Source organism: Musca domestica, unplaced genomic scaffold (assembly GCF_030504385.1).
Source record: "Musca domestica strain aabys unplaced genomic scaffold, Musca_domestica.polishedcontigs.V.1.1 63, whole genome shotgun sequence".
Taxonomy (NCBI): domain Eukaryota; kingdom Metazoa; phylum Arthropoda; class Insecta; order Diptera; family Muscidae; genus Musca; species Musca domestica.
Window position 1 is genome coordinate 95,409 of NW_026712370.1, and position 14,950 is coordinate 110,358.

Sequence of the window (14,950 nt, forward strand, 5' to 3'; positions counted from 1 at the left end):
AGAGTCTCAATTTATGGAACGCCATTGAAAAATTATTTAAAAAATAGGGGTCAACCCCAAAAAAAAAAAAAAAAAAAAAAAAAAACACACAAAAAGTTAAAGCAGGTTAATTCAAGCGGCCCGAACCTTCCACCAAGAGATAAAGAAAACTTAAAAAATAAAATAATAGGGATCAAATATTGGGTCCACTTCCATTCTTTCCATTGAAATTGGTTGGTAAAAAATTATAAAAAACAAAAAAAAAAAATCGCAAAGTCGGTGATTCGGGGATCTACCTAAAAATTGTGGCCAAATTACTAACTATTCGAAGGTATCCAAGACAGGAAAGAAATAATGTGCCTATTGTAGCAGTGGTTTGCCACAGAAATTCTACATGCCAAATGTTAAACGAGTCCCCTCGAAAAACTCATCAGAAAACTGGATATCGGGAAGAACAGAAACCTGGGGGGGCTATAGCAAAACGGGAACTTATGAAGGCAACGATTTGCCACAAGAGATAGAATTCATTACGAAACCAATGTACTGATATCAAACAATCCTGTTAGAAAATGTGGCCACAATTGGGAAAATATTGAATATCGGGGAGCTCAGTTATATGGGGGATTTAGAACCCGTTACAAACTCTGAGTCCCGAATTTTAACTGATTCAGTTTGAATATGTGGGATTATATAAAAAAAAAAACTGGACTGACGTGACCCATTCAACTACCTTACTGACAAAATTTGTTTGCAAAGCATGATTAAACCAGACATCAAATCGTCTCAGAATTGTATGATGATCAAGAAAATATACTTTAAAGAATCGAACATGAATACTTCGAAGAGTTACAAACGGAATGATGGGCTTTAAAAATAAATTTTTAATAAATTCACGTTTCTCGATAGTCTTAAAAAATTGTTTAAAAAAATCCACGTTTCTCGATAATCTTAAAAAAATGTTTAAAAAAAATCCACGTTTCTCTATAATCTTAAAAAAATGTTTAAAAAAAATCCACGTTTCTCGATAATCTTAAAAAAATGTTTAAAAAAATCCACGTTTCTCGATAAACTTAAAAAAATGTTTAAAAAAACTCCACGTTTCTCGATAAACTTAAAAAAAATGTTTTAAAAAAATCCACGCTTCTCGATAAACTTAAAAAAAGGTTTAAAAAAAATCCACGTTTCTCGATAAACTTAAAAAAATGTTTTAAAAAAATCCACGTTTCTCGATAAACTTAAAAAAAAAAATTTAAAAAAAATCCACGTTTCTCGATACCCTAAAAAACAATGTTTTAAAAAAATCCACGTTTCTCGATACCCTAAAAAACAATGTTTTAAAAAAATCCACGTTTCTCGATAAACTTAATTTTTTTTTTAAAATACACGTTTCTCGATAAACTTAATTTTTTTTTTAAAAATCCACGTTTCTCGATAAACTTAAAAAAATGTTAAAAAAATCCACGTTTCTCGATAAACTTAAAAAAAACGTTTTAAAAAAAACCACGTTTCTCGATAAACATAAAAAATTTTTAAAAAAAAGCCACGTTTCTCGATAAACTTAAAAAAATTTAAAAAAAAAATCCAAGTTTCTTCATAACTTTTAAAAAATATTTAAAAAATCCAAGTTTCTCGATAAACTTAAAAAAATCCACGTTTCTCGATAAACTTAAAAAAATATTTAAAAAATCCAAGTTTCTTCATAACTTTTAAAAAATATTTAAAAAATCCAAGTTTCTCGATAAACTTTAAAAAATCCACGTTTCTCGATAAACTTTAAAAAATCCACGTTCCTCGATAAACTTAAAAAAATATTTAAAAAATCCAAGTTTCTTCATAAACTTAAATAATATTTAAAAAATCCAAGTTTCTTCATAAACTTAAAAAAAAATCCACGTTTCTCGATAAACTTTAAAAAATCCACGTTCCTCGATAAACTTAAAAAAATATTTAAAAAATCCAAGTTTCTTCATAAACTTAAAAAATATTTAAAAAATCCAAGTTTCTTCATAAACTTAAAAAAAAATCCATGTTTCTCGATAACCTTTAAAAAATATTTAAAAAATCCACGTTTCTCGATAAACTTAAAAAAATATTTAAAAAATCCACGTTTCTCGATAAACTTAAAAAAAATATTTAAAAAATCCACGTTTCTCGATAAACTTAAAAAAAAATATTTAAAAAATCCACGTTTCTCGATAAACTTAAAAAAAATATTTAAAAAATCCACGTTTCTCGATAATCTTAAAAAAATATTTAAAAAATCCACGTTTCTCGATAAACTTAAAAAAATATTTAAAAAATCCACGTTTCTCGATAAACTTAAAAAAATATTTAAAAAAAAAAATCCACGTTTCTCAATAGACCTTAATAATGTTTTTCTCGAAGGGCTTTAAAAAAATATTTTTTAAAAATACACGTTTTTCGATGGACTTTAAAAATATATTTTCAAATGGGGAAATTTGGACCGGTCTCGACAATTTTTTTTCGTGCACCGAAAATCACTGTTATGGAGAACATATTATAAGTTTGGGAGACATAAATATAAATTTAAATCCATTTGTACGGGAGATATAGCTACATTGGAATCGAATTTTACCAAATTCGACATATTCTCTTCTAGGCTGACTTCTGTTGTATATTCCAAAATCCAACCGATTCGGGCTGATATTACACAACATACATATATTCATCAGATTTCATGTTTATTGGGAAAAATTCCGATATCTGAGTTTTTTAGGCCATATGTAGTATATTTGAATATTTGTGTGCGACTTAAATATAAAATAGTTTTTAATTGAAATCCGACGAAGAAATATGTGGGAGCTGTATCTAAATATTGATCGATTTTTATTTATTCCAATAGGGTTTGTCCTTGGACCAAGCAAACGACTTGCTCAAAATTTTATCTCGACAACAGATACGACACGTATTTTGGTTATAAGACTACGTGGATATAAATTGACTAAAATGTGGTAGATCGAAAAATATAGATAGATCGCCAGAAGTAAGTATGGATCTATCACGTTTCCTTATTTTACATACAAATTTGCAAAGATATAATATCCTATACCATAGCGTGGATTAGGGCATAACCCAGGCATTGGCGAAAATAATATTTTCGGCCATCAACTATTCCAACACCTGAACTGTCATAAGTCCCCCAGGCGAGGAACTAGGACCTGATTTCCCGGCTCTAAATAGCTTATTCTGAGCGTAGCATTACATATATACAGTTAGCTTGTTAGCTAGAGTGGTTTCCAGTGATGGACAGACAGGGTGAATCGACATAGGGTTCGATGTTGATAGGATTTAATGTTGATATATATACGTTGTGGGGACTAAATTGTTTTTTTTTTTCGAAGAGTTCGAATATTGTGGGGGGGCATATAAATTTTATTGATTTGTTGGCATAGACATATTCGACTAGACGATCATATGGTAAAGCGGAGGAAACTCTTTGCAAACCGATTTATGCTCTCTTATTTATTTAATCGTGCATCATTTGATCCGTTAAACATCGTCTAATCTTCAAACATAATTTAGCTCCTTTCAGCTCCCTAAGACCTTACTTAATTTACATTTGGTGTGACATACCAACACTAAATGGCAATGAAATATATCAAATGTCTTTGACCAATCGTAATATTGACAAATTCGTAAAATTCAAAAATTCATTTCGCGTATCAACGAGCTCATTTACGAGTATGTTCATAAACATTCTAGCTTTGATTTTAAATAAAGCAATGAAATCTTTCCGAACAATCTCTATGACGACAAGATTTCAATGGCCTGGAGCACACATATACAGCTGATGTGGGAAAACTTCATATGTGATAATGCTGCAGTCTTTGACCAACTCAGAAACCCCGATAAACAAACAACTTGACTTCTAGATACATACGACCTTTTCATCTCTTTCTCTCTATCACACACACACACAAATGAATGTCAATAACAGCAACAGTCAAGCACTGTCAAAGGCCGAACTTCTAATGTACCTTCACCTACAATGCAAGAGCACCATTCTCTATCCGAAACATTCTTGGAATCTTTTGGTGCTGGTGCTGGTGGTAGTGTAGATGACGACGACGATGGTTTTCATGATGAAGAATTTCGCGTCACTGACAACAAGAGTACGGTATAAGCACGTGGCTATATGGCGGAGAAGAAATGAATGTTGCATACAACCAATATATATGTATACACTGTGAATGCACTGCTGATGGCATTGTCTTAGGAGATAAATGACAATTTTACAAAATGAAAGTGGAATTTAATTTGTGACGTTTATGGTTCTTTGTATGTGAATGTTGTAAAGGATTTGTTGCCATACCGAAAGAAACTTACATACACCAATACACACAAACCAAAACACATGTAAGTGCATTGTGTCCCTTGAAGTAATGAGAACACTCCATGAATTCCAACCGAATAAAAAAAGAAAACAGAACAACCCAAAAGAGAACTAAACATTTTATCACTGTCATTACTAGGAGCGAACAAAGTACGAGCTCTAAGTAAACCAGCGTGTGTCATTCGTTGTTTCGGGTTTTTATTAATGGATATTCATTTTGGTGGCATGGATGGCACAGTGATTGACAGTTATCGTAATGAGTTTATAATTGGTATCAAATTTCCATGTCAAAACGGAGATCGATTTGTTAGATATTGAAAATTTCATCTTTATGCCTAGTTGGGAGAATGGGAATGTTGATTGAATGAGTTATACATAGAAATGTACGAAATGTGAATATTGTATATGTTTTTGAAAGGCTAAAAGACAAACGATAACATATTTAACATGCAACAAGTTAAAATGTAAAAAAGCTCCATCATTTGGTACAAATTTGACAATTTCCAAAAAAAAAAAAAAAAATCCGTTAAAAATTCTGTTAAAATATTCAAAAATACCGAATGCCTATACGACGACGTGGACCTGCATAGGCAACTTTTGTCATAAGTTATCACAATATTTACATGCGAAACTTGAAGAAAAATCTGTTTATAATGTAGCTAAAATCGTCAAAACACCGAATTTAGGGGGTATCCTTATACGGGGGCTATACGAAGACGTGGACCTGCATAGACAATTTTCTGGCATGGGCTGAAGTATCCATTACGAACTTCACATGCGAAATTTTAAACAATCCCGGTAAATAATGTCGCTAAAATCATCAAAATACCGAATATCGGGGGGTACGGTATATGGGGGCTATACGAAGACGTGGACCTACATAGCCCATTTTCTGGTTTATGCTGCAGTATCTATTACAAACTTCAATTACCAAATTAGGAATGATTCCGTTAAATAATGTCGCTAAAATCATCAAAATACCGAATATCGGGGGGTACCGTTATATGGGGGCTATATGAAGACATGGACCTACATGGCTCATTTTTTGACTTAGGATGTAGCATCCATTACGAACTTCAAATACCAAATTTGGAATGATTCCGTTAAATAATGTCGCTTAAATCATCAAAATACCGAATATCGGGGAGAACCGTTATATGGGGGCTATACGAAGACGTGCACCTGCACAGATAATTTTCTGTCTTAGGATGTGGTATCCACTACGAACTTCAAATGCCAAATTTCAAACAATTCCGTTAAATAATGTCGCTAAAATCATCAAAATACCGAATATCGGGAAGTACCGTTATATGGGGGCTATATGATAACTTGGACCTACATGGTCCATTTACGAACTTAACCTACTAGCCTACTGGTAAAATATACACGTCTGCAAAAATTTAGCCTTCTATCACAATTTGTTCGAAAGATAGCGTGATTACAACAGACAGACGGACAGACACACACACAGGCAGACGGACATGGCTAAATCGTCTTAGAATTTTACGCTGATCAAGAATATATATACGTTGTTGGGTCTGACATGAGTATTTCGAGGAGTTACAAACGGAATGACAAAATTAATATACCCTCCATAGTATGGTGGAAGGTATAAAAAGTATCAGTCGGTCATGTCGACAGATGAGTACACTCAGCCAATATTCAAATTGTTTACCGTCTATGGAGTAGGCTCCGAAGGAGTGGGCCAAATATTGTCCATTTCGTATCGGACCTAAATAAATATGTTATAAATATTGCGACGTGACAGGTTTGTGCTATATTGGTTACTTCCTTCAATTTTAATGAGATATGTGATAATTTTTAGAAAATGTTAAAATGTGCGTGAGGTACCAGATATAGTCAACCGTTTTCATATTTTATCTAATACAAATAGAAATATTGGTATGGCCAAAATTATAAGAAAATCGAACATATATATCCAATTTTATGTGAAATCATAAATTCCATATTCATCTCTGGTTTCTAGTCTAGAGAAAAATTTATATATAGCAAGTTGTAAAGAATCGCTGACTTGTTTCGAAAGTTATGACAGATAAAAGTATTAAAAATTGTGACCCTTGTGGGTGAGGTACCAGAAGGGGTTCCCAGATATATATCATCTTCACATCTTGTGTTAGCAAAAATGTTTGTATGTGTGAAATTTGAAGAGAGTTGGATGCTTACTTCGCTTTTGTAACTCAAAATTTTTGAAGTCCATGCGGAGTAAATATTTAGATGTTCCATGTCTAAATAAAATCGGATGTTCATTTCGCGTTTTGTGAACTTTAGGTATATTAATAATATGACCCTTTGTGTGTATGACCCATCTGAAAAATCAACAGACACACAGGCGGCGGACGTCGCTAGATCGACTCCAAACGTCCTGAAACGGATTTGGTCCAAAAAGACCTATGGTCTATATCGAAGAGCCAGGTTTTTGGCCGTATCATATGATATATACCCTATCTAGCCATATAACTGAGGGTATAAAAAGGGTCCATGTTCCTCCTAACCATAGGAACAGTTAAATTACACTGTGCAACATAATGAATAATTACGAGGAAAATCCAGCAGATTATGAAAGTTGAGCTAAAAAAGAAGACACAAAAAACTGAAATAGTATAAAGATATATATTTGGAAGCTATATCCTAACCTGATCCGACCTCGATAAAATTTAATAGATGTATTTTTGTCTCCATAAGTTATCTGGTACCAAATATCATTTTTGTGGAGCGAATATTACGCATGTGAAGGACTTAAAACACCGCATCGGATGCAACATATATATGGAAGCTATAGCTATATCTAAACCAATGTTGATTTACTTGCTTCCAGATTGAATTCGGTTGGATGTGCTAAAATGCAGGTCATTTGGACTGACATTGACACAATTAACCCTGCATCTTAATCTGATTAGATCTCGATAACATTTGACGGAGGTATGTTTGACCTTCATAGGTTATCTGGTACCAAATATAATTTTTGTGGAGTGCATATTACGTTTTTAGGGACTTAAAACTCCGTATCTAAACCGATTTTCACCAAATTTGAAGTCCTTGTTTCTAGGTGAACTCAGTCGGATTTTCCAAATTCAGTTCATTTGGGCTGATATTAGCCCTTTGGTCCACAATTAACCCGAAGTCGTTTGAAGATATATATGGGAGCTATATCTAAATTTAAACCGATTCTCACCAATTTCAATAGGGTTCGTCCGTGGGCCAAACAAATTTTGTTTGGAAAATTTGATCCCAAATTGGATGATAAATGCTGCCTCCAGTTTTTGCACAAAAAATAAATGAAGATTCTATGAAGATCCTTAGAAGTAACTATGGATTTATCTCGCTTCCTTCTCCATGTTACAAGCAAATACACAACGACATAATACTCTTACCACTATGTGGTGTAGGTTACACAAATATTAAATCACATTTCGTGCAAACTAGTTATATCGGTCGGGTCTATGAATATAACCAAGATGCAAAGCTTGGATGAGATCTTCCTATCTTTATATCATGCCCTATATTTCCCCTAAATATTCGCTTTTTGATGTGCTGTCGATAAATGTAGGAAAAATAATTTAACAAATTTTCTAAATATTTATTTCCACGAGTTTCCTTCACACGCCGCACCTCTTCAACGAAAACCTTCCAAAATATTCCGTTTAAATTTAAAAAAAGCAAACCACTGTCCTTTATTTGGCGTCATGGACAATTGGACAGACAAATGTTGACGTTGATGCAAATGATCCCTTGATGCCAGCACCATCTGTTGTTGTTTTGTTGGCACTGTTGTGTGTGAGAGCGCGTTTGTCTTATCCTCTATGCTCCTCCACTTGAAGTGGTAGAAATATTAACAAAAATACAACAACAAGAGCAGAAGCACAATTCATTCTGGTGATACATGCTGGGTTCTCTGCGTTCTGTGTGTGTTTTTGTCTGGTGTCCTTTTTTTGTTCGACGGAATGATGCAATTCTCTGATGCGTCGCTTAAGGGGACATCAAAAAATAACTATAAAACCATCTATGGGAGTGTGAGTGCCAGTGTGTGTGTGTTTTGTGTTTGCGTTTTTTGGGTAGCAAAAGAACACTGGAGAACAATTCACAAAACGTCTAAAGCATGACGCGAACACAGAGTTTTATGTTTCCTCCTTCTCTGTGGGATGAATGAATTTGTGTCTGGTTGGGAGCGAGTGTGTGCATGTGGCTGTTTTTCTACCCTATTTTGTTTTTATTGTTTTCATTTTATTTCATCTCATGTGGCGATATTTGAAAGCGGAAAATACTTAAACGCGTCACAAACAACAATGCTGCAGTTGTCCTCATCATTCCTTCCTTGGGTTTTCCCCAGTTGCTGTATTTACTGTTGTTTGTACCCCAAACCTCTGCATTGATAATCGTCAGTCAGTCAGCCATGCTCCCAATTCGGCATAGTGTTGTGCATTCAAATGTTCGGTAGTAAAAATAAACCCGGCGGAATTAAAAAATACTTGCATTATTCCAATGCCCGGCAGCCAGGCCAAGGCAACCACCCCCAAGCCGGCTGATTGCTGCCACCCATCATGGCCTGCTTTACTTTTAACCATAAAACAAAACCACATACAGCCGTCATGACACTGAACGTAATTTATTTCTTAGTTTCAGTCACTTTGATGCGAAGAAATTCTTGTGGATAGTGGCACTGAAAAATTAGCAATAGGTGAATGAAATTTTAAATGTGAAATAAAAAAATGCGAAACAAAAAATTAGAAAGAAAAAAAAATGAAAATGGTAATAAAAAGGGAACGAAAAAATCTTGCGATTAAATTTAGTTATTGTACTCATTGTTGTCATTTTTAAATTTTTTTATTTCAACGGGGACAATTTTTGCGGAATCGCAAATCCTTGAAATGAAAGATAAACATTAAAAGTATAATAGACATCTACACTTTTAACGGCAATAATGATTTCGACAAATTTGACATAAACTATTTTAATAAATACCCTACACTAAGAGTTGACTTAAATTCCGAGTTGGTATGATCTTAATCCAAGTTTTCTCTCCTTTTTAGACTTTATTTTAGAATCTAAATCTCTTACGAGACTGGAAAAATTTTTCAGTTGATGTGACCCACTTTCAATATCAAAATATATTTCAAATCGTTGATGCAGAAGGGTACAGGGTTGCCCATATTCGACGGACCTTTGGGCCTTTTGGGCACATTCCAATCGACGAGGCTTGTCCGCAGGTAACATTCTTTGCGTCAATTGAATTTTATACGGGAACAAATGCAAATCAATGCGAATAATCCGTTGTAAAGTGGACCGAGCCATGTCCAACTGCTGAGAACGGCATTTTTGGGATGTTCTTAGGAACATCTGGCTCGTACGGCAGCGATATTCTCGGCCGATCGCCTTGGTCGACTTTTATATGGCCTCTTCGGATTAGAAAGAGCCTTACCAGTCGAAAATTTTTCGTATAAACGCTTAATGGTGTTCTTAGAAGGCGTACTTCTCACATTTTTTAATGTTTTAAAAGCACGTTGAGTTTTCACAATTGACTTCTTCTGTTGAATGTAAATTTCTACTATTTCAGAGCGCTCGCGTGGCGTGTATTGGTTCATGGTAAAAATCTGCTTGGACTGACGCTTCACACGCGGTATGTCATTAAGCGATGTGACTTCTCTGTCAAAAGTTATGGCGTTGCCAGATGGGTCCGTCGAATATAGGCAACCCTGTAAGAATTTTCTAAAATCTAGCAGCCGGACTGACCATCTTTCTGAAGTTAAATTTTTTCCGATAAGAGAGTCGCTAGAGGCCAAGGAGTCGTTATGGATGAGCAAGAGCCCAGAGAGTCGCTAGAGACGAGCGGGAGGTTAAAGACGAGCTTAAGGCCAGGGTTTTACTATAAACGAGCTGAATGCTAGGAAGTTGCTACAGACAAGCTGCAGACCATGGAATCGCTATAGGTTTTATAGACTTGATGGATGTCAGAGAGTCTCTAGTTTATGGAGACTCTGGAGGCCATCGATTCTCCATAGAAGAGTGATATGTGGGAGAGTCGCTTAAGACTAACTCGAGGCCAGAAAGTTGCAACAGACAAGTTGGAGGCCAGTAAAATCCTACAGAGCTCAAGGCCCCCGATATTTAACAAACGAACTAGACACCTGGGAGCCAGAGTGTCGATACAGATGAGCTGAAGCCATGAGAGTCGCTACAGATAGAGGAGGCTACAGATGACCGGAGGCCAAAGAGGTTAGAAAGTCACAAGATGGCGCCCAACGGGTCTCAACAGATAAGTTGGAGGCCAGTAACCTCTGCAGTCGAGATCGAGACAGTTGAGTTTCAACAAACGAGCTGGAGGCGAAGTAGTAGCTAAAGATGAGTTAGAGACGAACTGGGGCGAGGAAATCTTTATAGATTAGCTGAAGGTCAGGGGTTCTACAAAAACTAGATGGAGACTCCTCCATATACGAGCCGGAGGTCAGAGAGCCGCTAGAGGCCAGGGAATTGTTATTTACGTGTTGGATCCCAGGGAATCACCACAGACGAGGCGAAGGCCAGAGTGTCGCTCAGATGAGATGGAGGTTAGAAAGTCGCAACAGACAAGATGGCGCCCAATGAGTCTCAACAGACAAGTTGGAGGCCAGTAAATCTGTACAGACGAGCTAAGGGCCAGTTAGTCGCTAAAGACGAGTTAGAGACGTGGGAGTTACATAGACGTGCTAAAGGCCACCGGATCGCTATAGACGAGCAGCAAGCCAGAGAGTTGCTTAAGACGAGAGATAACCGAATGGAAACCAGGACCGATTAGAAGAACAGGTCGTCAGCTATTTATATTAAAGTTTCTAAAAACGATCTCTGAACTCCACTGTTATTTTTATGCAGAGTCTATTTTTACAAGCTGCAGACTTGGGAGTCTTTGGAGTCGAATCGTATATTTCTCCCCTGGTTCTAAAACCAGGCAGTCTTTGTTGATGACTTGAAGGCAAGTGCGTTCTTATGACCGAAATGAACGAGAACTATTCAATATTAGCTATAGAAGGAGTCAATATGGACGTATTAACGGGCATAAATCCTTCACCGCGAATTACTGAATGGAATAATTTTAAAAGAATCATCAAAACAACACGAATAAACACGAATCTAAAAAAAACTGCTCCCTTCAAGCACTCCGAGAAGGTAGTCTAAGGGGCAGAAGATATGAATAAAGTCTTTCAGATCTAAAAGACTATATGTTTTTTATAATCTTCCTTTAAAGGAATACAATTTAATTCCAATAAAGATTTTTGACTTTAGAAAAACATTCTTGAAGGATGGCCTGATATCACTTAAAAGATTCACCAATCTATCCCTGGTAGTTCAAAAAAGATCCACTCATAATGCTATTAGCTCTTTATGATCTACGAGTAAAGCCCTAATAGTCGTTTTAAGAGCCATTGCAATCTTAAAATATCCAACTACGATACATCCAATTAAATACAATAAAAAGCCTTGAGAGTCTTTCAAACATCCACGTATACATCCCTACTAGTTCCTTAAAGATTCTCGTATGTATCGCTGATAGTCCTTCAAATATCGAATTAAAAAGCTCTGATAGTCCCTAAACATCTGCGTATGATACAGCTAAAATGATCCAAGTATAAAACCCTGATACACATTCAAAGATCCAGTTCGTTATCCCTTTTAATCTATAAATGATCCACTGTAAACCTCTTCAAAGAATAAATAGCCCAAATGTATACAAGATCAACATATGTGTTCCAGGTGAATTAAAAAAATGTATGGTCACTTCATCTGCTCGAAATATTCATAAGCACAGCAATAGCCAGAAGTGTGGTTCTACCGTGAAACCGTTTTATTTCGATGTTGTGTTTTTTTTTTTTTGCGGAGAGCTATGGTACTCAGACAGACTCAATTTACAAAAAGACCTGGCAACAAAAAAAAAAATTTTCTTAAACCAAATTATTCGCCCCCAAGGCCAATTTCGTGCCGAGCTATTACCAATAAATGAATCTACAGTCCTAGGGGCGTAGGTATCGCAGCTAACATGCTCAGATCTGAAATGCCCTCATATGTGTTAATTCTTCTTTTATCATTTAATTATTCTTTATCTTATTGCCAACAAATCAATATCATTAGTTTATAACGCATTTCTAGGTGCCCATGTGGCGTATGAGTGGTATGAATAGCAAATTATAACTGATACGCATCGAAGAACTTTGTTAATGACATGATTTATTTATTTGTCTGGTTCTACAACTGAATTTCATATTAAACCAATTGAAATTAATTAATTTAACATATCTTATAAATATACCATGCCACATATGCTACCACACACAAACACACCGACACAACTACGCAAATACACATAGGCAACCACGTGCGCTCTTTCTCTCCAAACAACACTCACACGCAAACTCTTTCTCATCTCACCACACTGATGGGCTGTGGAATAATGACAGGCCAATATTGTTGCTAATTAACTGTAATGCATACATAGCCTGCAGCTATGTGCGGCGGTTTTTAATATTCCAAGTGAAATGTAAACAAATTTTAAATTAAAAATATGAAACTAGTTATTCCATTGCATAAAATATTCTAATTAAAAAAGGATATGTATTTAATTTGCCTTTTTATGGTTTTGTATATAGTTTGTAAATTATATTGATATCGGTGTGGCATAAAATATATGATTAATAAAGGGATTACCCCATATGAAGTTCTGTTCTAAATTTGGGGAAGATAGGAACTTAAAAATAGATTGTAGAAACTATTCCCTAATATGCCTGAAAAAGTGGTAAATTGGAAAGTCCAGATAAGGATTTGCCTTATATCCACAACGAATATGAAAATCCAACTTCACATCCTCCTCTTCAGCGTTCATATATAACGTGAAAGTATATTTTTTGACTCCCCGGCCAATTTATGACTTCCGTTGCCAATTTTCCATTAAACTCCCCTCAACTCCAGATCATATAAACTGCATTTAACAATAATTTAAGACTCAAAGGACGATTTAAGGCTTTATAAAATCCCTTAACGACTCTCATTTAAATAAGCCTTAGAGACCAATCTAAAAATACTTGGCTTCATATACAGACTTCCTAGTGTACAAGTCATAAGACCTCCTGATTAAAAACTTCATTGCATTTAGGTTTTGTTTCACAAACTTCTTGATGCGAACGTCTGTGTCCCAAATAATTTGCATCGATTTCTCAAATGACCTGAATCGATTTCTCGTCTGTAGATGCTCTCTGGACACAACTCGTATCTGTAGGCTATTTGACTCCCAGTTCGTCTATAAATAATCCATGGGGACCTAAGTCGTCTGTATCGAATCTCTGTGGTACAGCTAATCTGTAGCGAATCTCTGGAACCCAAGACAACAGAATGCCCGACTATTAGCTCAGCTCGCCTATACACGGCTCACATACACAGATTCCTACACCAGCAGCCTCACTGACATCAGGTTGCCTATACTGTCTCCCTGATCATCAGCTCGTCTGTACTGACTCGCCCTGTTCATCAGCTCGTTCATACTGACTCGGCCTGATTATCAGCTCGTCTGTACTGACTCGCCCTGATCATCAGCTCATCCATACTGACTAGCCCTGATCATCAGCTCGTCCATACTGACTTGCCCTGTTCATCAGCTCGCCTATACAGACTACCTTATCATCAGCTCACCAATACAGACTCCCTTATCATCAGCTCACCAATACAGACTCCCTGGCCATCAGCTCGTCTATATTGACTCTCTGACCATCAGCTCGTCTATATTGACTCTCTGCCCATCAGCTCGTCTATACAGACTCCCCGACCTTCAGCTCATTTACACAGACTCCCTGACAATCAGCTCGTCTACACAGAATCCCTGACCTTCAGTTCGTCTACACAGACTCCCTGACCATCAGCTCGTCTACATAGACTCCCTGACCATCAGCTCGTCTATACATACTCCCTGAACATCAGCTCGTCTATACAGACTCCCCGACCTTCAGCTCATCTACACAGACTCCCTGACCATCAGCTCGTCTACACAGACTCCCGACCATCAGCTCGTCTACACAGACTCCCTGACCATCACCTCGTCTACACAGACTCCCTGACCATCAGCTCGTCTACACAGACTCCCTGACAATCAGCTCGTCTACACAGACTCTGACCATCAGCTCGTCTATACAGACCCTGACCATCAGCTCGTCTATATAGACTCCCTGACCAACAGCTTGTCTATATAGACTCCCTGACCAAGAGCTTGTCTATACAGACTCCCTGACCATCAGCTCGTCTATACAGACTCCCTGACCATCAGCTCGTCTATACAGACTCCCTGACCATCAGCTCGTCTATACAGAATCCCTGACCATCAGCTCGTCTATACGGACTCCCTGACCATCAGCTCGTCTTTACAGACTGACTGAATTCCAGTTCGTCCTTGAAGACTACCTCACCATCAGATTAGTAATAAAGTCTCGAAGGCCTCCAGTTCCATGGTAGTCTTTAAAGCCTCTTGCTCGTCTTTGAAGACTCCCTTGCCACCGGCTTATCTTTGAAGACACTTTGGACCCCACATCCTTTATGAAAGCTCCTTCAGCTCGTCTGTAAGGAATCTCTGATATATCTCTTTACTCA

General features: G+C 36.5%; 1 protein-coding gene across 1 annotated transcript in view; it reads left to right on the plus strand.

The window, feature by feature from the left end:
- Nucleotides 1-14,950, plus strand: part of LOC131805881 (protein phosphatase 1 regulatory subunit 12B-like) — a 61,130-nt gene that overhangs the window by 36,705 nt on the left and 9,475 nt on the right. The window lies entirely within an intron of this gene.